The sequence below is a fragment of the Amblyomma maculatum genome, chromosome 1, assembly GCF_055883805.1.
Source record: "Amblyomma maculatum isolate TAMU_Amacu chromosome 1, ASM5588380v1, whole genome shotgun sequence".
In the NCBI taxonomy this organism is placed as follows: domain Eukaryota; kingdom Metazoa; phylum Arthropoda; class Arachnida; order Ixodida; family Ixodidae; genus Amblyomma; species Amblyomma maculatum.
The window spans coordinates 498,624,443-498,651,967 of NC_139344.1; the positions used below are offsets into that span (position 1 = coordinate 498,624,443).

The 27,525-nt window shown below is 45.3% G+C and overlaps 1 protein-coding gene and 1 long non-coding RNA gene across 3 annotated transcripts in view; one reads left to right on the forward strand and one right to left on the reverse strand.

Annotated features, from left to right (window-relative positions):
• The window catches only part of LOC146210295 (uncharacterized), a 155,266-nt gene extending 154,921 nt beyond the window's left edge, over nt 1–345 (reverse strand). For both annotated transcript variants that reach the window (XM_084609161.1, XM_084609156.1), the window contains exon 1: nt 148–345. The gene's annotated coding sequence lies outside the window, so the exon portion shown is untranslated. The remainder of the gene's footprint in view (nt 1–147) is intronic.
• Nucleotides 346–1,806: 1,461 nt separating this feature from the next.
• Nucleotides 1,807–27,525, forward strand: LOC146210298 (uncharacterized). The gene is made up of 5 exons (XR_014708796.1): nt 1,807–1,943; nt 2,648–2,752; nt 4,694–4,805; nt 24,271–24,416; nt 27,172–27,525. It is a non-coding gene; the product is annotated as an uncharacterized LOC146210298 (long non-coding RNA).

Here is a 27,525-nt window from a genome sequence, read left to right on the forward strand (position 1 = left end):
TCATGTGCGCGACAATTGAACACCAACGGGAAGAATGTCAGTGTCTTACCGCGGCGAAACCAAACACACTGCGGAGCGAATAAAACGAGCAATGGGGCCAAAGCGCTAACGGCGACACAAGAAAGATTGCTCCTCGCAGCAACTCACAGGAATACGCCTAGGCTGTTCCTGCAGGCACTGCTTCCATCGTCGTGTCGGTGATCTTCGTCCGTGCACACCCTGCTGGCCCATGACGCTCGCCGGTTGCCCCGCGCCGGCCTTTCCGCCGGGGCAAAAAAGCCACGCGACTCGCTTTTGACGCGCTTATCTACCCTCGTCTGTCGCCGCTAACATTGCTCATGCGCACTCGCGCTGCCCGTGCAAACAATACAAATAGAAAGACGCGCGCGCGGTTTAAAACACCTATATAGAAACCATTTATCAAGACGCGCGAACATAGCGCACCCGCCGGTGCGCCTCATTGCCAATACTACCGACAACACAAACAGGGAGCTGAAAAAACATCATCTTAAATTCTCGATCCTGAATCTATCATAATAATACACATGAAACGGGCAAACTCACAGGCTCCGGACTTGAATGTCTTCGATGATTCCGTGCAAACTGGACGCGAGCAGATGCAAGTTTCTTCTCGAACTCTTCGAGATCCTCATCGGATTCAAGAAAGCCGGTATCGTCATTTTTCTTCAACTCCTTCAAATGCTCTTTCATTACGGTCTCCTGTGGGTCATCGCTGTCCATCATTTTGGGACTCCTTGCCTACGAGGACAAATAGCAGACGACACAGAGGCGCGCTCGCGCACGGAAAATGCAGCAGCGCCTCCACTGGTTTTTGTTGTTTTTTATTTCTGACGTGAGCCGATGAGGTGACGTCATGGCTCCGCCCATAAGATAGCGGAGTGTAAAGAATCTCTCCCCACCGATGCCATCCGATGCGGCCTAGTAGAGTGGCGGAGAGTTCACCCGGGACTGGACGAGACGTGCAGTGTGCCGGCGTTGGCGCGCCTGGTAGCGGCGGTGGCGGTGTGGGCTGTTGCCATCCCTGGCCCGGTGAGGATGATCCGCGGCAGTCACCACCACAAACATCACAGGACACAGAGGGTGGCGGAGAGATGGTACTGAGACGTAGTCCATAGGGTAGGAGAGACGCGGGTCGCCACCGGCAACTCACAATGCTGTCACACACTGATGCGAAACACTGGGAGCCAGGGTGACACGAGGAGCCTCGATGGCGCACGAGCGGCGACGAACAGGAGCGGGAGAGCGAGCGCCGGTGTGTCCGAGCGCGGGGAGCCGATATCCCGACGTCGACAGCGGCGCGAACAGCGGCGGGCGCCCACGTCCGGGGGCGCGCGCGAGGGTGAAGTGAGATGTCTCGCCCGTACTCCTCAGAACGAGCGCGCCGTGCGAACAAGCAAGCCGACGGTTTTAGGCTAGGCTTTAACAGCGACTTTAAAAGGTAGCATGCGCAGAAACTGTGCGCGAAATGTGTCCGCGGAATGTCGGTGAGGTTCTGATATATAGTTACTGACAGTTATAGTTAGTGATAGATGATAATTTAAATGAAAAATTTGATTTACAGGAAAGAGATCATCATCATCATCAGGCGCTCTGGCCACCTGCCGGTCGCCACCGCGCGATTTAGTAAGCTGCGCATGAGCGAGAAGAAAGAAGGTAGGCGAGGAGGAATCGTTTGTAATTTGGCGGATGTGACGTAATGAACTGTTCATTTTTGTGTTTTGCTTGCGCTTACTCTCGGACCCAGGAGCTTTTCTTTCGCCGACTCCAAAGCCGCAGGTGGGTTTTTTTTTTCCCAACTTTGGCGCGCAGCGGCCATGGCGGGAGGTTCATTTGCATCGCATTGTTTCAGATCGGCCGGACTAAAATGGATTCTGCAAAATAGATTGGGTGGCACGCATCCCTGCAGCTTTCTCCAAACATTCGTGAGTACTGCGAAATACAGCGCAAAGCACGTGTTGCATTCCGTACTTGCCTCGCCTACTCATTGCGACATGTGTAGACTGTGCGCGAAGGAGAGAGCCACCGCGGCTCACATCCTTTGGGACTGTAGCGTAAATCCGCGCGAAGCCAGCGAGAAGACGACGATCCCGCCGCAGCTAGAGGCTGCAACGAGGAGCTGTGATCAAGAGACACAACTCAAGGCCGTCCAGCAGGTCTCGGCAGCTCTAGAGAGGCAGCGACCGAGCGAAACCGAGGAGAGGGGGGGCAGCACCCCAAGAAGGGGGCGGCGGCCCTCTCGAACCCGCGGAAGTAGCGAGGGACGTAACAAGACCTCAAGGAGCACAACGCACGAGACTGACGTAGTGGCCGCGTCACGGTAAAAGCTTGTCCTCCCTGCTTGGAGGGAACCTAACCGATTCTGCAGGCATTTTAAATAAAAGTTGTTCTCTCTCTCGACGCGCTATTGTTCAGCGATCTGAATGATTTTTTCGTAATCTTGCTGTGAGTCTGCAGTGACTGCAAGTGAAGTGTAGAGGAACTAGGGAGCCCTTTTTCGCGCGCTTAAAAGCAGTCCCGGCGGCTCGCACGAAAGGGCTTTCCTTTTGTAGTTCATTTTCGAATACGCCTCCGTTTGGCCCCGGCTAGCCCTGTCCCAACAAGAGCAACCATTTCTGTTTCCTTTCAGTGTGTACCGAAATAACCTTGATGCACGGCGATTGTGAGATCTTGGCTTCGTCGCAGCTTCTGCTCATGGCCTCTCCCGATGGTATGCCTTGTGCCTCATGAAAAGGTGAGTAGCACTTACTTGAGTGCACCCGCTTGTAAAAATATGTGCCGGCAAAAACCGGTTGCTCCACAATGGTGCTGGTATATGGAATCAACAGACTTTATTTATGAAGATAGTCCACAGCATGACTTTGATGTGGCCAGGGCATGAATTTCGATCAGCACCGCCACAGCCAAAGCAATTAAAAGCGGGGGAGAATCGAAATTAATGGTGGCCCAACAGCGCAAAACAAACACAGACCAAGAAAGAAACGAAACGAGACACACGAACAGCGGTGAACTTACAGCTGATTTTTTTATTGGGAAGAATCACATCATATATATGCACACGAAGAAACAGCGCACATGCGCAATGTCAACGACCTCAAGTTTTGGTAAAAAAAAAAAAAAAAAAAAAGGCATTTAAAAGCACGAGTGTATCGGCAGAACTGCTGCCCACTGTGCAGCATATTCATTTCCCGAGGAGATAATGTGACAAAAGGCGTACTCACGCACCCTTTACTTTTTCTGATGTGAAAAGTTTTGGCTACTTCTCTAGTGCACTGGTAAGAATGAACAAACAAAACATCACTGTCATCAAAAAATGATGTGCATTCGTACGTGGATCAATGCTTCGCTAGGTTAGTTTCTTTCTCTTTCAGCGAATTAGTGTGCTCCATGAGCCGCACTTTAATGCATTGCACAGTCTGGCCTATGTAGGTAAGGCCACAGGACAGAGGGATTTGATATACTATGCCAGTCTTACAAGAAACATGTCTATTTTCATGATTTATGTTGCACATATTTCTTCTGCGCCCCTCGTGCATTCTTTTAACCGCGGCTCCCACTCTTTCTAGTTTGTTAGGAGAAGGAAACAGAACTTTTACCCTATGCTTGCTTCCTACTCTTTTAATTTGGTGCAACAGCGTGTGTACATATGGCATGACTACTACCTTTCTTCTTCCTTCCTCCGAACCCCTTTCCCGCCCTCACATGCTTGAAGACGATTTTAGCGCACGGAGGACTTTGTCTGCACTCGAGACGAAAACTGAGTTCAGGAAACCAGCTTCCCTGCATTTGTCCGCCTGAGTTAAGAGACTGGACATCATTTTATGATGACAAGATTTCTTCACTGCCATGCCTAAGCATCCCGTAACAAAACTACTTTTTACAAGCTTTGAATGAAAGGACATGTGATTCAGAAGGTGCTTTTCACTCCTAGGTGAATACTGCCAACAGACATGATGGGGTTGGAAAGACAACTTAATCAAGAAATTGTAAGGCTGTTTCTTGGGGGACTTCATGCGTGAGCCTTAGTCCCAACCCATTACGTGCAAAAACATCAAGAACATTTGACACAAATTCAGGATTCACAGAGCTAGCTAGCACCAGAAAATCTTCCACGGAACGGAAAATGTGCATGCAACAACTGGCTAAATCATTCTCAACTTTCATATCAACCCTGCTTAGATAAATGTCGCTGAGGATGGGAGCTACCTGGGCACCTATGCACACACCAGATTTTTGCGTATAAAGGCGACCATCTCACTCAACAAACGTGTTACTCAGGTAGTAAGATAACATTTCCAAAAAGGATCCGGTTAAGGTTCCACACTCATTTTGGAACCAGCATTCATCATAGTCCTCCGTAATACATTGCTGAACATACTGGATGAGTTGAGAGTGTGGAAGAGATTATACAAATCAACCACATCTACGCTAAAACCAGCACTGTATACCAAGCTCTCATTTTGGAGCAAATCAGCAACTGCCTCAGAATTAGAAACGAGAAATGGATCCTTTACGCGAAGTGACGACAAATGTTTGCAAAGATAGTACACAAAACCAACTGCCATGAATTGCGGAATTCATACTTTCATTCATTATACTTTCTGTGTTGTAGCAAAATCCTTCACGTCTTACCTTTCCCAGGAGTGGGCATTTATTGCATTGTTCTGATTTCCAGGTCCTTCCCTGTCTTTGGTGCGTGTGCTGAAACAGGGATCCTTTGGAGGCAACCTGCAGCTTTCTTCTGTGCTTTTGATTCTGCCTTAGTTTCCATCGGATAGCTGTGGCTGGTACGTGTGGGCAAAGGCGTTTCATATTTGCAGACCAGCATATATATGGTCCAGTGCTTGTCAAGCCAACAATTTTTTTCGATACAAAGAATGATGCTGCTGCAGTTCCTTTACAATTTTTAGACAGCTTACCTTCAAGTTCTTCGATTTTGTGATGGTGTATATATGTTATGCTACCACTGTTTGTTTTTTCCTGTCATGCTGATGCTAGGCTGTTATGGCTAGCATGATCTGCTAAGGTAAAGGTGCCGGTTTCGTTCTACACCACCTGATACAGAATTTGGGCTCGACCAGCCTCAATTTCTTTTTAAAAAATCATAGCAAATTGTATTGCTATGAAGAATATTATCCCAGCTTGTTTTTGGTGTAAAAGTATTTTCTGCCCGTGACCACCATCTTAAAGGAGTATAGACACCAAATTTTGGTGGCATTTTTGTAAGACATTCCTGTATACGGATCGCCACGTGGTTTTTGCCTACGACCGCTAAATAATTCTCAGTTCAATTTTCTTTTCTCGCCAGTTTCGGTTTTAGCAGCTGAGAGATGGCTGTGACATCACAATCAAGTCCAAGCCATGCACGGCATAAAAAAGCCGCAGTATAATCACCAACTCTTCACTTGTGATTCCGGTTCTCGAGGCAGGCTGGCTTCAGCGTTGTAGTGAATTCACAGGATATCACTAACTTAACTTTGGCGTCACAGCCATCACACGGCTTTTAAAAATGAAACGAGTGAGGAAAGAAATTCAATGATAAATTGTTTAGCGGTCATAGGTGGATATCACCTGGTGCTTTCTGTACAGTAATACCTTGCGCATCATTACAGCTAATAAAACACGAACCTAAAAATTAGGTGTCTATAGGTCTCCGCCATGTTTAAAACAAACAGCAATCAAGGTGGCGCGGCAGTCGTCTATGGCCCCAGAGCAGGCGGAAAGCACGGGAGCCACCCCACTGCTGTGGCCATGCTTGCCAAGAGCGTGTTATTGTGATATGCAGGCACCTTTTTGGCAGATAAAATACCCACGCGCTGTGTGAGTACTCCGTGAACCTCAGTAATGAGTACAAAAGCAATACTTGGAAAAACTTCACGTACACAGCATGTATCGCCTTGTCCTGCACACCGTACCAGACCAAGAGCGGGTTCAAAGCGCACGAGCGAAGTTGTTGCTGCCTTGAAAATGAGCAGGGTTGATTGATATCTATTTTCTATTTGCCCAGCACATTAGCCGATTGCAAAGCTTTGGGTGCGTACAACAACTTTCAGTCGGGTAAGTGGAATGTGATTTTTCTCGTAAACAGGGCACGCAAACCAGGTAGGAAGTACTCCGCTCAAAGCATCATTGCATTCTCGGACAGTTCTTCATACCGAGCACCAAATAAGCGTTGTTGGTAAGCATGGCAACAGTAGCAAGGGCATTGTGCCTTGGCACCGTACAGGTTTGCTTATCCTTGCATTATTTCTTTAAATCACCACGCTGCACGCCTATCTGTTGTGTTCGTGGGAGGTTATTGGTGTCAGCATTTATAATGCTGGTTCCGTAGTTAGGGCTACCCAGTTCAGTCCTGGCCGCCGTGACCACGTTTCTATGTAGGATAAACTCTGAATGCGACAGTGTGCCATGCAGTACGTAGTTGATGTAAAGATCCTCAAAATCTGGAACAGGGGCCCATATGTCGCTCGGGACGCTCAACCCCACAACTCGCATTCAAAATTAGCTGCAGTGAATACCACTCAAACCCCTCAGTATAATAAAATTCAGCTCCAATTGAGCAAATCAGTGGCTGTCAGCGCACGCACATTTCATCACAAAATTTAAAATAATATTAGGTGAACAAAGCTAATGTTAGCCATACAATTTAACCACGGAGGAGTGCAACGCAGATCGCTTGTGCAGCAGCTCACTATGCGCATAATACATACAATTAGAAAGTGAAAAACAAAAATTTGCTTGAGGAATTGTTTACGTTATAAACAGGTCTATGCATTAATATACTGGCTGCCTCGTCAACATTTTACGTGCACTCACAAAGTACCATTACGTGTCATAAAGAAGGCCAAACTCGAGTTATTCATGACCTTTGAGCTCGTAACCGCTGTGGCGTAAAGGTGTCGGTATTCACCCTTCGCGCCTCACTGCGATGGCCCACTGTTTACGGCGACCTTCGTCCGTAAGAAACCTGTGCAAGCTTACTAAACTTTGCGTTCTTTACCTTCCAGTACATGCCACGGTGATGCAACTAGTCAGCATGGTGCTTTGTTTTTTATTTTTTCGGCTGCAGCAAACCATCGCACAATGACAGTAGGCGAAAGCAACTGAAGCATTGTTTTTCCTACCACGCGAAAGTATGTGATTACGAGACAGCGCCACCACATCTTCATGACGTAGCCAGAGTGAAGGTGGTCTATACTCTTTCAAGTTTGCAAGTGATAGCAAAACCTAGTCACACAGATAAATTTGTAAAAAAAATTAACTTCTTGATGCATCACTATAAACAAAAATTTTCATATTAATAAAATGCATTGTTCTTTTGATGTGCAGGAAATAAGCAAACTCTGCCTTATTTTTGTTCAAATAAAAATCATAAAATATTGTCACGGACAATAGGGCTAGACGTGCCTAAAAGACAGGAAGAAGCTGTACCAGCAGCCAGCGTTCCGCACAGAGCGCGTGAGCAGACTTCAGCGTCTTTTTCTCCCAGGCACCACCTAAGAATCTCGGGAACACCAGGTGGCATTACCCCCCCTCCAAAAAGAAAAGGAAAGCAGAGGCTGATTGCGAGCGATCGGCCTTATATTTGTTCAAATATAAATCGTAAAATATGGTACAAAAAGTTGAAATTTTGAAATGTTTATCAAATTTTATATTCTTATGGTACTAGGTGCTAGACTAGAGTTCCAGAGTGCCTGGGTTCAAATCTGGCTGCCGGCAGCTGCGTTTCGATGGATGCAAAGCGGAGAGGCATCTGTGTGCTGTGCGATGTCAATGCATGTTAAATATCCCCAGGTGGTCAAAATTACTCCGTAGCCCTCCACTATGGGGCCTCTCTCCTCCGCTTTCGCTCCCATCTTCCTTCCCTTGCAGCGTGATTCAGGTGTCCACGGAAAAACTGTTCCTTTCCTGTAAGCCAATTATTACTATTATAGTACTCAATCTATTTCTCCAACTTTTTTAGAAGACAAAAAGCCTATAAAAGAGATCAAACAACTTAAGGTACACCTGCAAAAACATGAAAGAGATCAAACAATGTAAGGTCCACCTGCAAAAATATTCTAAATCCGAGAAAATTACCTTATTGATTTATTCCTCCGTCAGTTATGTAATGAAGTGGCCCTGTTAAAAATATGAAAAATACTAGTTTGCACAGAGCCATTCATTGCCATTTAATTCTGAAAGTTTAATTAGGGTGCTTTTAAGTGAGAAAATGATTTCTCAAGTTGAGCCTTTGCAGGCAACCACGGTGTTGCTGTGTGCCTGCTCATCGCAGCAGCCCACTTTCTGCTGGCTGCGAACTAGCAGTCCACTGCTTGAGTGCAATGGTGCTTTGGGCCTGGGCACTGTCAGCTTTAAATGTGCAAATTTTTTGCAGTTATATATATTACATGACCCATTCAATGGCATTTTAGAGCTTAATCTAATTTGTGCTTTGAACATTGTTCTTGGCTTGCAATGGATGCCGGGGTTCTCACGGGCTCTGTGCCGCTAGCTCTAACCACATCCGTGGCAGGGAAGAACGAAACACTGAGGCAGAGCCACCGTACTGGGCTGTTTATTGGGAGAGCCCAATTTTTATCCTTGGTCATAGCAGCATCCGCGCGCTCTGGCGGCTTGGCGTCGTCTCCCCCGGATGAGATGCTGTGCATCGATATGAGAGGGTAGGGGAAAGGAGGGGCCGCCCGGCACGCTAGGCCAGTTCTCTCGCCCTCTCCACCACTGCTTCAGGGGAAGGAGAGAGCTGAGGTATCCCCGTGAGGGAGACAGGGAGTGTTTGCCGTGTTGTGCAAGTGCGGGGGATCTTAAATTCCCACACCCTCCTCCCTTAATCGTCACCTCCACCTGGGTGCCGTTTTCCCTTTATTCCTTTATTGTCGGAGCTGGCAGTGCTCAAGCCTAAAGCAGCATTTTATTGAAGCAGTGGAGTGCTGGTTCTGTGTATATTTGCAGCCGGCAGAAAGTGTCCTGCAGTGAAGAGCATGTAAGGAATTTACGGCGTTGTAGCGGAGCACCAGAACAAGAGGGCCAGCGTGGCAGGTTTCTCGAACCGAACAGCCCATGTCGTGCTTGCTCACTGAGCACGTGTCGTTCAACCTTACTTTCTTCTTTTGCTGGCTGTGAACGCCGATCTTAGCGCCTCCGCTGTACAGCGGCGCTGTGCGCTACAGGGCCCCCCGACCAAACGGAGCGGCGAAATGTACACGCCAACGGGGCAGGGATGGCCTCAGCGGCAGGCACGTCGACAGATAAGACAGCAACATCCGAGGGGAGCTCCTAGGGAGGTGTCTCCATGTATTTGGGTTTAAGGCGATTCAGTGAGACTACCTCTTCACGACCATCCAGCAGGATAGTCGCCGACTTTGTGGTCTTGTTGAGGACGCAGTACGGGCCATCATAGGGGGGGCTAAGAGGCGCCTTTACAGTGTCTAGCCTTAGAAAAACGTGTCTAGGACGCAAGGTCTGGGTGCACAAAGCTCTGACGGTCAGATGATCGAGGTGGGACTGGGTTTAGGTGTTGAATGCAGTCCCAAAGGCGTTAAAGATACTGCAGGAGCTGGGACGAGGAAGCCGAAGGAGCTAACAAGTCTCCGAGATGACTTCGGCCACCGAACAGCCAAGGTCGCGACGAAAAACGGTTCGTAGGCTAAGAAACAGCATAAAAAGGTGACCAGCCCAGTGCTCGCGATCTAGGCGAGCAATGAGGGCAGTCTTGAGCTGACGATGGAGCCGCTCAACCATGCCGTTGGCACAAGGATGGTATGCTGTGGTGCGGCAGTGTTTAGTGCCGAGCAGACGGGTAAGGGAAGTGAAGAGGATGCATTCAAACTGGCGGCCACGATCCGTGGTAACAGCCAGAGTGGGAAATCCATGCTGAAATGAAGGCTTTGGCAACTGTTTCCGCAGTAATGTCCAGAATGGGCACTGCTTCGAGCCAACGAGTGAAGCGGTCAATCATCATCAAAATGTGCCGGCAGCCATTAGATGGAGGTGGTGGTCCAACCAAATCAAGGTGAACGTGGTCAAAGCAACAACCAGGTGGCAGGAAAGACTGGGGCGGAGTCCTTGTATAGTGAGTCATTTTGACGGACTGGCAAGCAAGACACGAGCGGGCCCACTGGCGAATGTCTAATGTTTGGCCAGACGTACCGCTGGGTAATGAGGCACTATGTGGCTCTGATGCTGGGATGGCAGATGTCGTGAAGGAAATGGAAAATGGCAGGATGAAAGACCCCCAGGAGAGATGGACGCGGTAGAGCCGATGACAAGTCGCACCAGAGCAATCCGGTCACAAGCGGATGAGGCACGAGCTGCAGACGGAGGGCACGGGGGTGGTCACGCAGGGCCTGAAGCTCAGGGTCTTTGTTATGTTGTTAAAAATTTAGAAATTTCATCTTTTTGTACCTTTCTTCTGTGGCTTATACCTAAAAAAACGCTAAGTTGGTTTAATTTGCTGCATTCAAAAGTGCAAGTCGTGCACTGCGATAACCTTTGCACATGCGCAGTTCAGCTGCCCCTCCGCGCGCAGAGAGAAAAGAGCATGTGCAGTTTAATTAAAAGGCTTTGGAGCGCCTAAATGTTTATGAATTTGTGAAGCCTCTTCGTAGACAATACGACATGTTAGCAATATTTTTTTTTTTACACGAGCAGTATCTAGAGTGGCAGGGAGTACTCAGGAGGAGAGATGAAATGCTGGTGTCACCGTTGGCAACCGATTTCTCAAGTGAAATGTACATGTCAGTATTGATTTTGTGAGTGCAGATCCCAAAAGTTATGCTGCACAGCCATTAATTTCAGAGTGGTGGCAAATTGGCCATTTTAATGAGTTTGGTTCAACTGATGGGAAGATTTTTTTTTAATCCAGTTTTTTCTGTGCTAAAGGAGCCCTTTGTTGCCATACGGTTTTTCTTTGTCCATAGCTCATCATCATTATCATCATTAGCTGGACCATACCCACTGCAGAACGAAGGCTTCTCTCATAATCCTTCAGTTAACCCGGTCTTGTGCTAGCTGCACCCACTTGACCCCTGAAAACTTACTAACCTCGTCCACCCACCTGACTTTCTGCCGCCCCCTGCCACGCTTGCCTTCACTTGGAATTCAATTTGTTACTCTTAGCGAATCGGTTATCCTCTCTTTGCAATATATGTCCTGCCTGTGGCCATTTGTTCTTGATTTCAACTAGAATGTCATTATTTAGAGTTGATTTCTTGGACCCACTCTGCATGCTTCCTATCTTTAGACTACACTTACCATTTTCCATTCCGTAGCTCTATGCATCTACTTCAACTTAAGTATAACCCCTTTAATTAGCGTTCACATTTGAGCCCCATAGATGAGTACTCGTAAGATGCAACTGTTATTTACTTTCCTCCTGAGTTATACCGGTAAGCTGCTAGTCATGACCTGCAAGAACTTGCCAAATGCGCTCCATCCTAGACTTGTTCTGCAGGTTTTCCTTCTGAATTTAATCCTAGTGCCAGCGGAAATAATCTGAGCGCCAACTGATACAATCTGCGCACCGTGTAGTTTAATTTGAGTGCCAAGCACTTAATAAAAGCGGCAGTGTATTTAATCCGAACGCCAACTCGAATAATGACAGCGCCAAACAATTTAATCAGAGTGCCAATGCAATTAATACAAGCTCCAGCGGATTTAATTCATATGTGGAAAATGAATGTGGTAGAGAGCTCTAAAGCACAAAGCATGAATTCCAGAAATAAATCGAAATTGAGATCACTTTGCAGACCGTGCGACGTTTAGGCATCACATCTGCATGCACTATTTCGCTTTGTTCTTGTATCTTGCAAAAAACCAAAAACCACACGCAGCTGAAAAACTGCAGTTTATGACACGCCTCTCGCAGCTTTTAGTTTAGACGTATGACAAGTGAATAGATATGACTGTCATCTTCTAATCGGCTGGTTAAGCACTGCTTATTATGGGTTGTCATATGCACTGAATCTGCATGCCGATGGCATTTCGGCCTTCACACAACAGCCTGCTGTTTTTACGAAATGGCAACCGGTGCAGAATTGTATTTGTGTTTCTCATAATGATTCAATGCCACTAACAGAAAAGAAGGATTAGTGTAAAGCAGAATTGGTTCAGGCGAGAAGATATGGAGCCAGAGAAACATATCTCATTTTACCGCTTTCTCAATTTTACACGGCCACTACCACGGAAAGAGAGAGCGCGCGCCGTTGCATTCAGTCTGGCTGTGACATGGCAAAGTGGCTGAAACTATGTACAGCAGAGCTTACAACCCAAACAGCAGTGCTTAATTTGCCTGGGTGGCAATCGTAGCGGCGTAGGTGGATAACAAACTACAGGCTTGTAAAAGCACAGAAGCGGCCGTCTTTATAATGCAATTTTATTTTCTGGGAGACATTAGGTTTAAAACACTTGCATCAAGGCAATATTTGTCATAATACTGATGAAGGCTATCCTATAAGTTGACGCTTCGCTGATTCGGCGCATTGTTTGAAAGATGATCTCAATTTCGATTTATTTCTGGAATTCATGTTTCGTGCTTTGGAGCCCTCTATTGCATTCATTTTCCACATATGGATTAAGTTGGTTGGCACACTGATTAAATATGCCGACGCTTGTATTAATTGCTTTGGCACTCAGATTAAATTAGTTGGAGCTGGCATTATCTGAGCTCGCGCTCAAAATAGATATGCTGGTGCTTTAATTAAATGCTTGGCAATCAAATTAAATTACATGGCACGCAGATTATATCAGTCAGCGCTCAGATTATTTGCACTAGCACTAGGATTAAATTCGGGGAGAAACCTGTAGTTATCGCCCTTTCATGGTCCGGATCTGCGGTTGCTACCTGTCCTAAGCAGACACATTCGCCAACAGCATCTAGTGCTCTGTTACCTGCAGGGTGGAAGTACTGCTCCATTCACTCTGTTTGCTTTATCCTGCCCCAAAACGCAATATTGTTCCAAAACCCCAAAACTTGATGTTTTGCCATGATGTTTTGATGCCTTGTTATTTTGCCATAAAATTTAGCGAAACATGATTTTTGCTTAACATTAATTGTATTGGGCCATTAATTGCGCCAGGTACAAGGAATGCGGTTCAATGCAATTTGATTAGGTGACTGTGAGAAGTGCAGCAGGGCAGTGGCATGTTGTGCTATAGACCTTTTCACGAGCCTCGGCGAAACTGGTTTGACTGGGCTGTGGGGCGGGTTTGGAAGAGATAATTCTCAACTTTTCCTGTGCGAGCAGCACAGCCCAGTATTCAATATGGCAGCTCCCACGACCACTTTTCGAAAAGGTCTATAGACCAGAGCAAGGAGGGTAAATTGAACACTGCCATTTTGAGAGCGTTCTAGCACCATCTATAGTTGCCGCAGTGAAACTATGGCTCTGGATTGTCAAACGAGGCAGCCGTGGGTGTCTAGCTCTTGCGCTTCTATGTTTCTTTGAAGTTTTCAGAACTGGCTGCTGATAAAATTGTCAAAAGTTAATTTCTGCCTCACAGCAATGCTATTCTTTACATCTTGCGAGGGCAGAGGCAAGTACAGTGTCCACAAGTGAAGCGAGTGGTTCCTATAAGCGCATGGTACCGTTGCATGCAGGCTTGCTATGGCTGTGACTTTTCTTATTTGATTTGCACCCCCAAGTAATGTCCCATGTAGAAGCAAAACCTTTGCAGTCCGCAATATGTTTTACCTTTGCGTGATGCCTGCAAAAAAAATCAGCCGCAGCCCAAACCTCACAAAACAGACCGCATGCCGCTACTGCGAGTGAATACTTCTCATTGGCGATAATTGCCCGGTGTCTCTCTTCTTCTTCTTCTTCTTTTTTTTTTTTTTTTTTTTTCCTTTCCAACAGGGTTGAAGAAAGAATCAGCAGCACATCATCCAAGCAGGAGATATCAAGAAGTCTAATTTTTGTGACTGGTTGGCGTTGCTTATCATGGCTGTTAAAAAAAACAAAAAAAGGCACTTCCTTGCTGAGATGACAATGGCGACATCAGGGAATCAGAGCAAATGAGACATGTTTACTCACACTTGCATGCCGCAAGTGTGAGTAAACATGTCTCATTTGCTCTGATTGTGCGGTGTTTGTGCGGTGCGGACTGCAACAAATATTTGCAGACACCACGCGAGGGTAAGATATATTGTGTACTGCAAGGGTCTTGGTAATATGTGGCATATCATTGGGCGTGCAAATCAAAGTGGAAAAGTCACAACCGTAGTATTTTTTGCATAGGAAGGTACTATGCACTTAACCGAACCACTCGCTCCACTTGTGGACGCTGTGCTTGCCTCTGCCATTGCGAGATGTGCAGAACAGCCTTGCCATGAGGCAGAAATGCACTTTTGACGATTTTGTGGGCAGCAAGTTGTGAAAACTTCAAAGAAACGTAAAAGCGTAAGCACTATGAATACCCATGGCACCTCGTTTGGTAGTGCAGAGCCGTCATTTCGCTGCAGCACCTCTAGATAGCCTTACAGCGCCCTCAATATGGTGGCGATCAATTTACCCTCCGTATTCTGGTCTATAGGGGCCGTCATAGTCTAAATGAAGGCATCACACTGGTGGTGGAGGTACAATGCACCTTGGCTGGGCCTAGCTAACATATATAAAATTTTAATAAACTAGAAAAGCGAGCATAAGAAATCTTTTGATCTCAAGTTATTCTAAAACGAGTCACAAATGACTGGGAAGAATTAATTGCAAGAAAAATGTTTTGTGCACATGACGGCAACTTCTCCCAGCCTTTTGAGTCGCCGGTGGTGAGAGAAGTGAGGGCAAGGAGCGAAGCAATCGCCACAGGCAACCATGAGCTGTTGAGGAAACTTTTCTGGTTACAAAGAACTACACGAGTTGTTCCAACAGTTCTGCTGTGAAAACGAGTGTGTACTTCACTATAGAATCATTGTTAACAACAAACCTGTCAATTTGGAATAACAGCGCGAAGGACGAGGACGAAGATAGAAGGACACAAACACAGCGCTGTGTTTGTGTCCTTCTATCTTCGTCCTCGTCCTTCGCGCTGTTATTCCAAAATGTATTACCAACTAGCCGGCACCTCAACGCTTGTAAACCTGTCAAGTCTACATCAGACAAAAGCATACTTGAAGCATTAGGGGGGTGATGCCATGAAAGTGTCAATTGCAAGAAATGCTTTCAAGAGTGTTGGGCATAGAAAACCTGTTACCGACGTGTAGCCCCAGTATTACTTAAAAGAAAACATGAGTCACTAGGAGACAACCATGAAGTAAAGAAGCTGAAGGAAGAAAAGGCTACCCTTCAGTGCCATTTATCCTTCCCGAAGGTACTACTGAGCAGTGCCCAGGAATTTATCAGCACAGCTGCGGGATCAAAAAGGATGTGAAGAGGACAGCGAGTGGCGATGTGCAGCTCGTTTATTTCAATTCCAAGGTAGTGGTGGTGCTTGAGCGTGGACATGTGTAAAGCTGTCAAGTCAGAATAGGCAAAAGCTTTTGGTCAGCTGTGTTACTTTAAACATCTTTACATGTTGAGATATGCGTGCATAGGTAGTACAGCATTGAATCTTGAGTAAAAAGTAATCAAATTGGATTTTTTTCTATATCAGGAAACAAATTGCAATTATTAAAAGTGCTTGACCCTAGAAACATGTTCTAAAGCATAATTTGAGTGCTCCAAAGTGGCATTACCACTGCTCCCTGAGCTGTTCCAAAATGCTTGAGCCTGCTTTCACCCCTGCACCTATTAAGGCGAAAGCCTTCAATGGCTGTTGCTGTTTGTTCGTTCGGTCACACAGAGCTGTCAATCCAATGACGTCATCACCAAAACCGAAAGTAACGTCATCAGGAAAATGAACTTCAGTAGAGTAAGTTGTTGGGCTAGTTGGTATTCTAGATTTAAGGACATAGTTTTCAGCGCAAAGGCATAGTCCCCATAGTCTTTCTTCTTCTTCTTTCCTTTGGCCGCGTGCCTTTGCGCTGAAAACTTTGTCCTTAAATCTAGAAAAATTAAAATCCGATCTCCACCGCGAATCGAACCTCCATCCCTCGGATCCCCTGCCGAGCGCTTTAACCTACTGCGCCATGCCCGGAATCGTGAAACACATCATAATTCTTCTTGTCTACAGTGAGGATGATAGTAGCGATAACAATAATGCTGCAATTAGTGATAATGACAATGATGGAATTAGCAGTGACAATGCAGTTAGTTGGTAATGATAATGAGAGCAAATGTGATTCACCTTGTGCACCAAACACTCAGGCTGTCGCATTTCTGCAGTGTAGATTCTACAGTGCCCTCGGAATTTTTGTAAACTGCTGTTCTTATCCGAGGCTATTGACCATTACCTTAGGGTTCCACATATTAATTTTTAGGCCTATGTTTTTGCTTTGCTTGCCTAGGCCATTAAGCATTCTTTGTAATTTGTCCGCTAAGTTAATTAACAAGGCAATGTATTAAATCAGCCCTTATCCATAATTTTTCCCACTCCAGGTCTCTGAATACTTCCTCTAAGCAAGTGGCAAATAGTACTGGGGAGATCATGTCTGCTTGCCTAGTGCCTTTCCTTATGGGAATTTTATTACTTTCTTTATGGAGGACTATGGTTGCAATGCAGCCGCTATTGATATCTTCCTATACTTTCACATACGGCTCATATACACCCTGATTAGGCAATGACTGCTGACGTTTTGACTGAGTCAAATGCTTATTCTAATCAACGAATGCTATTTATAGAGGCTGGTTATATCCCGAACATCCTTCTATCACCTCGTTGATAGCACGAATGTGATCGATGGTAGAGTACTCTCTCCGAAAACCTGCCTGATCATTTGGTTGATTAAAGTATAAGGTTGCCCTGATTCTATATTTGATCCCGAATATATCAAGTCTAAGGTTGCCCTGATTCTATATTTGATCCCGAATATATCAAATGCACATATATCATATTCCTATATCGAACTCTCAAAATATCCCCCTGAAAATCCTACATTAAAGTTTAGCAGCGTTCTTCATGTCCATCGAATTGCGCGTCGTGCCCTGCAAAGGATTGTTTTAGCAGCTCACCGGCGATCATTTTTCATGCATGGAGCCGGGTTGTACAGTCTTGGCAGCTGCTGCCTGCCAAGATTTCGGGTGCCTGCGAAGCGGCATTTGGAAGTGTTCCCAATGTACTCTCCTTTTCGGCACTAGGTGGGAGGTGACATTCAATGCGTGTGTACGCCTTGCGGGTCATCGCCGCGCCCTTGGTGAGCAGTGTGTTGCCGGCAGGCAACGCACCGCTGCCATACATGTACCGTCTTTGCCAAAAGTAACCAGGCTGCTCCGAAGGCAGCCGGAGCAAGCGCGCGGCCGTGTGGCGGCGTTGCGCTCTCTCAGGCTTATCGGTGCTCATCAGCTCCGAGGGTACAACAGCTGACGTAAGTTCGCACCCTTACTTTCGCCCGTTGGATGATAAAAACTAGGCGTGTATGATGTGCAGGCTGGGGTTTCACGCGTGGGAAGCCTGGTTGTGCCCAGCGAGGGCGCTCAGTACAGCCACGGGGCTATTTGCCCTTCTCGGCAACTGCACTGAAGCAGATACAAGTCGCGCTTCTCGCTATATAGTTATACGTGCTAGTTTTCTGTAATCCGCAGTTGAAACGCACCAGCACTATTGCGCTTTCCTGCATGTTTGATGCGCCTGTACATTAAAGAATGATAACGCACTTCGAAATTGTGCTTTCTCCAAGGTGCCTTGCGTACTGCCACTTTACGGGCCGTGACTCCAGTACAAAGATATGGGAAAGCTTGTGAAACCTTTCAAGCCATCTTATATCTCTTTTAAAAATGAAAAATTGTGTTAGCCCCTTTAGGAGACTGTGTATAAGTAAGTTCAATGATTGATTCTAACAAATTCTTGCATTTGCTTGTGGGTAATGGAAAAATACAGCGCAGAGAAGGACGAGGACAAAATGAAGACACATTTTTCCATCATGAATAACCAACACGCCCAGCTTGTGGGTAAGTTTTCGTTTAGGTACCGAATTATAATGAAACCTTCCTCACCCTTAGCCACATGATTACTTTCTCGTTCGGGGAACCCTTATTTCAGGGCAAACCAAGCACGTATTCGTCTTAGAAACGAACATCTATAGCTCCTCGTGTCTACTATCACCTGCTTTTCTGTTTTCCACAGTTGCCGAGAAGAGCGATAGCCCCGTCGCAATACTGAGCGCCCTCACTGGGCGCAACCAGGCTTTCCACTGAAACCGCAGCACGCACATCGTATGCGCCTAGTTTTTATCATCCAACGGGCGAGAGTGAGGATGCAAAGTTACGTCAGCTGTTGTACCCTCGGAGCTGACGAGCACCGATAAGCCACAGCGAGCGCAACGCCGCCACACGGCCGCGCGCTTGCTCCGGCAGCCTTCAGAGCAGCCTGGTTACTTTTGGCAAAGACGGTACCATATTCATGCTTCTGGGTTATAGAGAGCCTCATCTGTTGGTTTGCCTTATATATGAAATTGCCTATGTATCTAACTATTTCGGGATCCCCTTTCGAGTTCAATATATATAACTGTAGTAGCAATGACCTTAGTAAATTCCATATACGCAGCAGGTAGTATGTTGATTGGTCTGTAATGTTTCAAGCCCTTAGTCAAGTCCCTTTCTTACAGATTAAAATAATGTCAGCATTCTTCCAAAACTCTGGTGACAATGTCCAGACATTGCATATGCAGGGTGGCCATTTTCCCCACCGTCCTTCAACAGTTACCTGAGCCTCCCCAGCTGCTTTCCCCCTTTTCATAGCTTTCTTAACCTCTTCCTCATTATCAGCCTGTAGAACTCCTCGGCTACCTTGGCATGCATACATTGGATTTTCACTTAATTTCCCCTTCACCTCTTTCAGGCTAGCACTGTTTTTTTAGAGCATGCTCGATTCTCTTCGTAATATACTTCCTTGCGTCGAACAAATTGCATTCACTGAGTACCTTTAACATCTCTGCCAGTTCTATCCCGACCGCTGTAATGGAGGTTTTCGCGCCTTGCCATTTCATAATCAGATATTTCGTCTGCTTAGGTAGTTTACTGGTAGCCTGTCTAATTATCCTATTGCCTACCTCTGCCATGCACTCATTATCAATGGCTTTGAAATTATCGCTCATTGCTTCTAGACTAAGATCGCCTTCGTCGCTTAAAACTGAATTATCTATTCTGTTCAGAGATCCTGAATTCGTACACCGTCCCTCGTGTGGCAAACCTTATCCATTCCCTCCCAAGTGTAGCGTGGCTAGTTGATGATTCATGGAGTCGAGAATTTAGCGCAAAAATAAAGAACGGATGAAGAAGGACATATAAAATGACTGACTAGCGCTAGTCAATCGCCTTATGTTCTTTACTTTTGTGCTACATTCTTGACTTCGTGTAGCAAGGGGCAGCAGAAAATGAAGTGTGCGAATGAGATGGAGTTTTCAAGGATTAAGTCGCCACAGCTGGCTAAACATTAAGATAGGCATGTAGGGACCTTGATGTCGATATTGGGACCTTGCCATTTTCAGTGGGTTCAATGACCAAGATACATAGGATTGGCTTCCCTCTTACAAGTGGTTAAGCGTCCACAACCAGGGAGGCGACACTGGGAGGCTGAACAACATGGTGTCTTACGTGACAGGCGTTGCCAGTTTGTAGAGCAGAAACCACAAAGCAAACTTCATCACCTAGTCTGCTTTCAAACACGCCTTTTCTTAGATCTTTGGCCGCCCTTGCATACAAAAGCTGTGTTCCAAACAGTACTTGTGAGCCTAAACCCAGCTGCAAGGATCCTTCACCAGTTATACTGAAGACATTGTGAACCTGTGTACACATCTAGAAGTCTCCAGCCAGAGATGGATCGGATAAAGCGCATTCTCAAAAACATCGAGGCTGACGCAGTCCAGATGTTGTTGTCCAAAACCCTATCACTCTTGCCAATATATTCATGCTTTGCCAGGAGCAAAGCAGCGCATTCTGGTTCAGCCACCTTCTGTACACTTTGAATCACTTTCCAGCTTGGTTCCGTCAGCAGCTTGCTGCTGGACCAGTTAGACTGCGATTGGGGAGGTGACATAACAGCTACTCCTAATTAAGGACATTTGAGGATCTCCATCTAGCCTGGCCATGACCCTTCAGGCTGATTTGCGAGCAAGTGTCTGAAGTGCTGTCATTCATTCATCTGCAGGTTCCTGCTGCGGTTACGCTCATGTATGGCAACGTCAGATCTGGTCAGACATGTTTATCCCGTTCCACCTTCCACTCTAGCCTACCGCCTTCATTCCTACGTAGCCGTCCCCTTTTTGTGTGGACTCCTGGCGCACATATGACAACCTTCTTATTTGTTATGCGTGCAGAGTTTCTGGTCACATTGTGCGTCATTGTCGCCACCTGCAGATGTGCCTGACTTTATGCGCCTCCCGAGCCCCGGCCACGTCTGTCCTGCAGACAACTTTGACACCTCCACTCACCACCTGCCTACTCGCCTCCATCCTCATAATGCCACTCAGTTTCTTTGCTGCATCTTTGCCCCAGGAAAACTAGTTACTGCCTGAGGCAAGAACTGCGATTATGTCAACAAATGTAGGGCCCACGTATTGTTCCTACTAATGTACTTGAAGCGGTGGAGGGCCGTTCCTTGTTGATACTGGTGCTACTGTATCTGTGATGTGTAGGAAACTGCACAAGCTAATAAAAGTGAGGACATCATTATCTGATCTTTCGCTTCTCACACCATAATGCGCAGCGTCTTTTGCCTTTGACCGCCTGCACGGCCAGGGTCGCCATTCACAGCTCATTATGTACCATAAAATTTGTTCTCTCTGACCATGGCACCATCATCATCGTCATCTGCGTTAATGCCTAATTAGAACTTCTCCCATGCAGTTTGATGATTTGTCTCCCACTTTGAGCAAACTGGCTGTGGCTGCCGACATTGAGCTTCCTGCATGCTCATCTTCCTCCTTACAAGAGAATTAAAGGAGACTTTTATCCTGCAGTGGGTGTAGTCAGGCTGGTTAGGATGATGAGGAACCTGTTCGGCTATGCTCTTGCCATTTTTTTTTTTCTTTGCTGTTGCACACTATTGCATCCTCTTCACCTAAAAAAAAAAGTGCAAGACACCCTTACATAAAAACGTACACAATATCCATGGAAACCTACTTGTTGTGAGATGCTAGTCATTGTTGCATGGCTAGTGTTTTCTACTTTCCTATGTGCAGAAAGTGCCGAGCATTAATTTCATCGAGTCACACTAGCTTCATTTTTTATTTATCGATTTAATTATACATACTATCGATCCAACCTGGACGAAGATAGAAGTGGACACAATGTCAGACTTGGAATAGCGCAGCCATTTCGTATCTAAAAAAGAAAAACAACTTTACCAAAAAAAAAAAATAAAAGTGGACACTGCTCAGTTCTATGGCGCAGCTAGGAAGTGTTGTATGGTGCTTCATTTCTTTCTTTTCTGACATGATGGGAAGTTTTACTGAAGAGCCAAGATTTTGTTGGGGAAGCAGTTTCAGATAACAGAAATAAGCAGTTGGTCTTATATGTGCTTGGTAGAAGAACATAGCTGCTATTCTGCGAGCATGAAACTGTGCGGCTTGTGTGAGTTCCTAACATCTTTTAGTTGCCCCAGTTTTTGTGAAATAGGGGTTTGTTTCTAACTAGACACGCAAGTATTTAGAAATTTCTTGACAGATGAACATAATGCATGCCTGCAAGACCTGAAAGGCACTGTGTTTTGTTGTGCCCGAGTGCATATTTAGCAAATATGGTAAGTGCAGCACATGCCCTCTCATTTAGGAGATGTAAATTCAGGGGCTAACCGGATGGTTAGTAAGGACCTTGTAAACGTGGTGAGTACACTGAATTCTCATTTGAGGTGGAAAAAGATTGCTAGATCAAAGCAGTGCATCTTACTGTTGCATTTCATATTGCTTCCCCACAGTGACGGCAAGTTTTAGATGCATAGCCGCAGATGTCCTGCTGATGACAGGAAAGTTGCTTGCATTACAGACCATATTTTGTGAACATATTTAATAAGCATTGTGTTCATCCAGAAGAAAAGGATTGTAGTATAAGATTATTTCAATTTGAGGGTTTCTATAGGCTCTCCAAGAGCATTATGTGCCTTTATTTGGACAAATGCTGCATCATTTGTCATTCCTCGTTCATATCCATACAGGTGCATAACCTGCAGGATTTTCATCCTCCTAGTGTGTGGGCGCTCATGCATGAAGGAAAAAATAAGAGTGAGAGACAAAACAAACTATCGCTTGTTCGCATGCTTGGGCCGCTTTGTTTAGTGCATTTATAAAATATCTGTATAGCATGAGTCACTGTAAAAAGTAAAAAAAAAAAAAAAAATCAAGGGTGAGTTGTGCTCTAGTTAGGCTGCTTGCTGTCAGTTGAACACATCAACAAAACTGCCAGGATCAAATCTGCCGCTTGTTTTCCAACATGTCAATCCAGTTGGATTCGTAATGTAACTGTTCAGCGTATTCTTCCTTTTGGGCTCTGCGAAGTATTTTCATAGTCACTTCTATTTGTGCTTGCGAGAAGAAAAAGGAGCAAGGGAATATCTTCACGTTTCCACTGGTTCCTCACAGGTCTGCGCGGATGTGCCTTGCAATCCCTGCTACATGTCGTGCGTCAAATGTCTTGATAGAGCAAAGCAGCCCTTGCGAGGTCTATCTTCGCAAACATGCGCTCGTTTAAAATAAGTACTTCAAATAGTGCGCCGAAACTGCATTTGCGAGCGGTGCAGATGGTGGCACTTACCAAATTTTAACGAATCATTTTTTCTCTCTTTAGGATGCAACAAACTAAGCTTTCTTATCAAGAGTACAGTTGTAAATGTTGAAGTCATGTTGTTAATGTCATTCAGAAAGGAATTTTTTTTGTAACTGATATTTTCCCTAAAGTTGTAAATGTTTAATTTCCAGTAGTGGCGCTGCATTCGCTTTTGCATTTTTCTTCATGGCGCCATGCTTGAAGCATTTAACAACGTTCGGCAAGTGGTTCGACATTAGAGGCAGAAATATGTGCTGTTATTATGCTTTTACATTTCCTCTTTACCGCTGTGGTTCTCATATGCTTTCTCAGTTTTTATAAGTCGGTAACCAGACCCTTAAACGCTGCGCTAAAACATTGTTGTCGTACACTTGCAACCTCGACGAACCGAGACCACCGATACGCGCAATTCACCTCATCTTGGTAAGTTCGCTCCTATTTAAAAAATGTCCGTTCATCGGAAACAAGCTTAGGAGAGTACAATGATTTTAGCGGCTTCTGCGAGGTTAAAATGGTTCAGTGCCATTTATAATGTCAATGCGTGGGGGCAAGTACAGAACTTGGGCGAGCGCACTAAAAGCATGTTCGGAATGTATCGGCAGGAAGAAAGTAATTTATTGTTTCCGATGTAAAAAGTGCCGGTTATTCTCTGAAAAACGACAGGACTGTACAGAAACGTGCACGCAAGATTTGAAGTAATCGATGGTGCGATCAGCTTTAACAGCGCTTAGTTTTCTTTAGTTTGCGTTCTTTGACAAGTCGCTCTTTGCATCTGTGCCTAACCTGAAGCACGGATTTTTTTGTGGGTTGCATGTTTTTAATTCGTATTTTTAACTCTAGATTTTCGCCTATGTACTTCGAAAAACTGCAAAAAAAAAAAAAATCTTCGGTAGTCGTGGTGTCCATGCCACACACTTACCAACAATTTTTCTTTGCACTGTTCAGCTGACTTGAAGGGGAACTGCACACCAGGTTGCTTGAGGCGAATCTTTATTTCGGTTTTGCGGGTTCAAAAAGTTTGTTCGATAAAAAACCAAACTGCTGCAAACTGCAGTACTGTACGCATGCCCGTTCTGAGACCCACACATATTACTGCCGCTAAAGCCGGTCTCAATTGCTTTCTCATATAACTACATTGCCGGAGTGTTTACTAGGTGGAGGGTTTTTGCTGTGGCAGAAGCCTATTTCATTTACTTCACATACTTTACCACAAAATCAATCTATTTTGCAGCCCTTATCTTTCCTGTACTGCTTCAGCCTTGAAAAGAATGAAGTACACACACAAAAAAAAAGAAGTTCCATTGGCAGATAAAGATATGTATTCTGTAACACGTTCATGAACGAAAACAAAATAGTAATACACCTCAAGAAACTAAAGCTCCTTCTTGGCTAGAAGCAGCTGTGTCTGCAAAAGCTTTCAATGAACTGCCTATCGACATTACTAGAATAAACTCTTTTGTTCTAGAAATGCCTTGATACAAGACTTCGTGTGGAGATTGTGGCCCATGCAGCTTTCACTTCAGGAGCCTTGCAGATCACAAGAACACTGGTGGAAGGATGGCTGCCATTCACTTGTAGCTGTTGTCAGTTCGAACCGTTTCAACTCATCTTGTGAGTATACAGTTCAAAATCTACAAAATGTTTCATGCATGGTAACCAAATGATAGTAGCTTACTGATTGAAATAATAAAGATAATTTTGTTTCAAAGTGTGTTGTTGACTTAATTTTTTTTATTGCTGAAGTTCTCAGACCAGAAAACGGTTGGTTTGCTCAACTGAGAAAATTGTGGCTGAGCTACATGCGTTACAGCAATATGATAGCAGCAGGTGCACTGCTAATCTCGGGCAGAGTGCTGAATTATGCGACGTGTATCAAAAAAAGCAGTACCACGCATTAGCTGCTGGATCAGTCAAATGTATACTTAGTGGAAACACTTAAGATAAAGTAGACTTCAAATAGAGGCTAATTACTCATTAGCACCCACATAAGTGCAGCCATACAGGTAAAAAGAAAAGCTATACAAGTTTTCCAGAAGCTTCAGTAGTGAAAAATTTGACGTGGTCCAAGGAGTGAACCCTGGACTGTTACTCATGTGGGGCAGTTTGTCTACCAACTCATCTAACCAGGACAACCAGTGGATGGTGGGGCTAAGCTGAATTTATCAACAATGCACAGGACTATAACTTATGCTTTAATCCCATGGACACCAAAAAGGCCTTCAAGAACTGGCGCTTTATGTCTGATAGTTCACAGTGCACAGCTACACAGCACTAGTGCTGCACTATTGTTACTAAGAACCTTGTACTTTAATGTGCCTGTCGGACCTGTAAAGGGACAAAACATGGACCAAAATGTAACAATATGTACTAAATTAGATTATGGTGTAAATGAAAAAAATGTCTTTAGTATAGATCGAGCACTATAATATCCAAGAATCAAGGATTTATTTTAATTTGGCACTGAAATTGCATAAAAACAACTGAAGGGATCTCTTGCGATGAAACACTGTCATCATCCCTGTAACCACGTCTCGGGAAAATGTCAATGATTTTTTTAATTGCATGTGCTCTCTGTTCTTTGACAAGCGCTCACCTTGTTGTATTGTATTGTTACATCCATGATCTCATTAGCGACATAGCAATATTTTGACTGCTGTCGAGTGTGCCTGTCAATAAACTGAATCCAGCTTCAGCAGAGAGTGGCCTGGACTAAATTTGGAAGTCACCATCATGCTTGACATAGCTGAATTAGCCTGAATGTCTGTTTTGGTCCAAATCAGACGAAGTCAAATTTTGAGGGTAGTTTCGGTGATCATCACCGAATTGAATCAATAAATCTAAATACTTTAGATTTATTGATTCAATTCGCTGATGATCATGTTTGTTGGGAATACAACCCGAGATCGATGAAGCCGTTGCTAAGCTCCAATTCGGGGCATTCCAAATTAGTGAAGAATGGGATGATTAACACATGCTTATTAAATGCGTTGAAGAAATCTTGTTACCACGGCATGGGCAAGAATTTTTAAAGACAAGTGACAAGAATTGCAAAGGCCGGTTATCGGGAGTCGGTTATTATTGAGGCCAGTTGCCGGGTACTGAAGAGCCTTAAAAGAACACACAGACTGAAATCCCTGCCCAGCATGGGTGAGAGGAAGAGGGAGGCTGCAGTGGTACCGTATGTGCACAGAATTTCACATGGCCTCAAAAATGTAGGCAAGAGGTACGGTGTTGACGTAGCAATGACCGCCCCGCTCAAGATGAAGAGGATCTGCCCGGCTATTCAAAGGGAAAGAGAAGCGAAGAAGCAAGAATGTGGGGTGAAACATAGAAACCCATATGTTGGATGCAAGACAGGTGTTGTGTACAGGCTTCCACTCTCTTGTGGAGCCAGTTATATAGGACAAACAGGACGATGTATTAATAAGAGACTACAGGAACACCGGAACAACTTGGAAAGTGGAAAGGACAAAACGTTTCTGGTATCACATTGCCATTCATGTGAAATAATGAAGGAGAAGTGCACTCCTAAGTTTGACAAAGTTAGGATTTTGTATCGCCACAAAGAGAAGATGACGAGGGAGATAGTGGAATCATATTTTATTTCAACGGACAATAAGTGTGTCAGCAAGACTTCTCTTGCTTTTTCAAGCAAAGAGGTGTCTTATTTAAGTGATTTTTTGTGCAGCAGGTGAACCCAGGGGTTGTTTCACGTGACTGTTTCGTTTTCTTCATGTTTGTTTTTTCTGGGCCTTGGAGTAAAGGGCTTAGGCATAGTTGTGAGTCAGCGCTTGTACTGTGGCTTTCTTTTATCTTGTCCTTTGTCTTCGTGTGTGCGCTGTTTATATTAATAATGTCTCATCGGCTCACCACAATTTATTACGCAAAAGCCATCTTCGGGGCAATAAAACGGCACGTGTGAGGTCATGTAAATACCCCTCTGTAAGCTTGTGTTCCCCCCCCCATGAATAGCGAACAAAGGACGAGAGAGATGGACAGGACAAACGCTTTTGTCTCATCCACTTCTCTTGTCCTTGTCTTTCCAAGCACTTTCAAATTTTAGGATGCTATACTAGTTTTAATCGCGTTGCGCCCTGGGGCACGAACGCATCTTCATATTATATGATCTAATGTTGCCACGTGGCCGCAAAATTTACAAATTTCGGTTTCTGCACCGTCCCTCTTCCGCCCTCTGGCACCCGTCCAACTCCTCCACAGGGGCAAAAAGAAATTTCGAGCTTGGAGTCTTCTCCAGTCGTACGATTCCTTTTTACTCAGGGATCTAACCGGTGGCGGATATATCCTCCGGTCTTTCTTCAGGTGTCGGTTACATCTCTAAAGGTACCAATACATTCTTTGGTTTTAGATGTTGTGGAGGCGTCCGCAGCACCCCGAATGGGAGACCACGCTAAGAAGCTCCGACGAAAAAAACGCAGCGATTCGCCGTCCGCCTGGCGGCCGAGGCTGAAGACCTCTTCTCCTAGACAAGGCCGGGTGTCCTCTGGCCGCGGTGCGACAGACTGCCTCCCCGGACGCCTGCGTGCGGACCCGTAGGTGGCTGCTGCACCATATTCTGCGGAAATAAATGTTCTTCCTCCTCCTCCTCCTCCTATACTGTTAACCCAGCAAACAACTTTGTTGAGCACATGCAATGTAGCTCTGCTATAGACCTTTTTCCAGTCGCGCCTATTCTTGCAGACGTCAGGCAAGGTATGTTTGG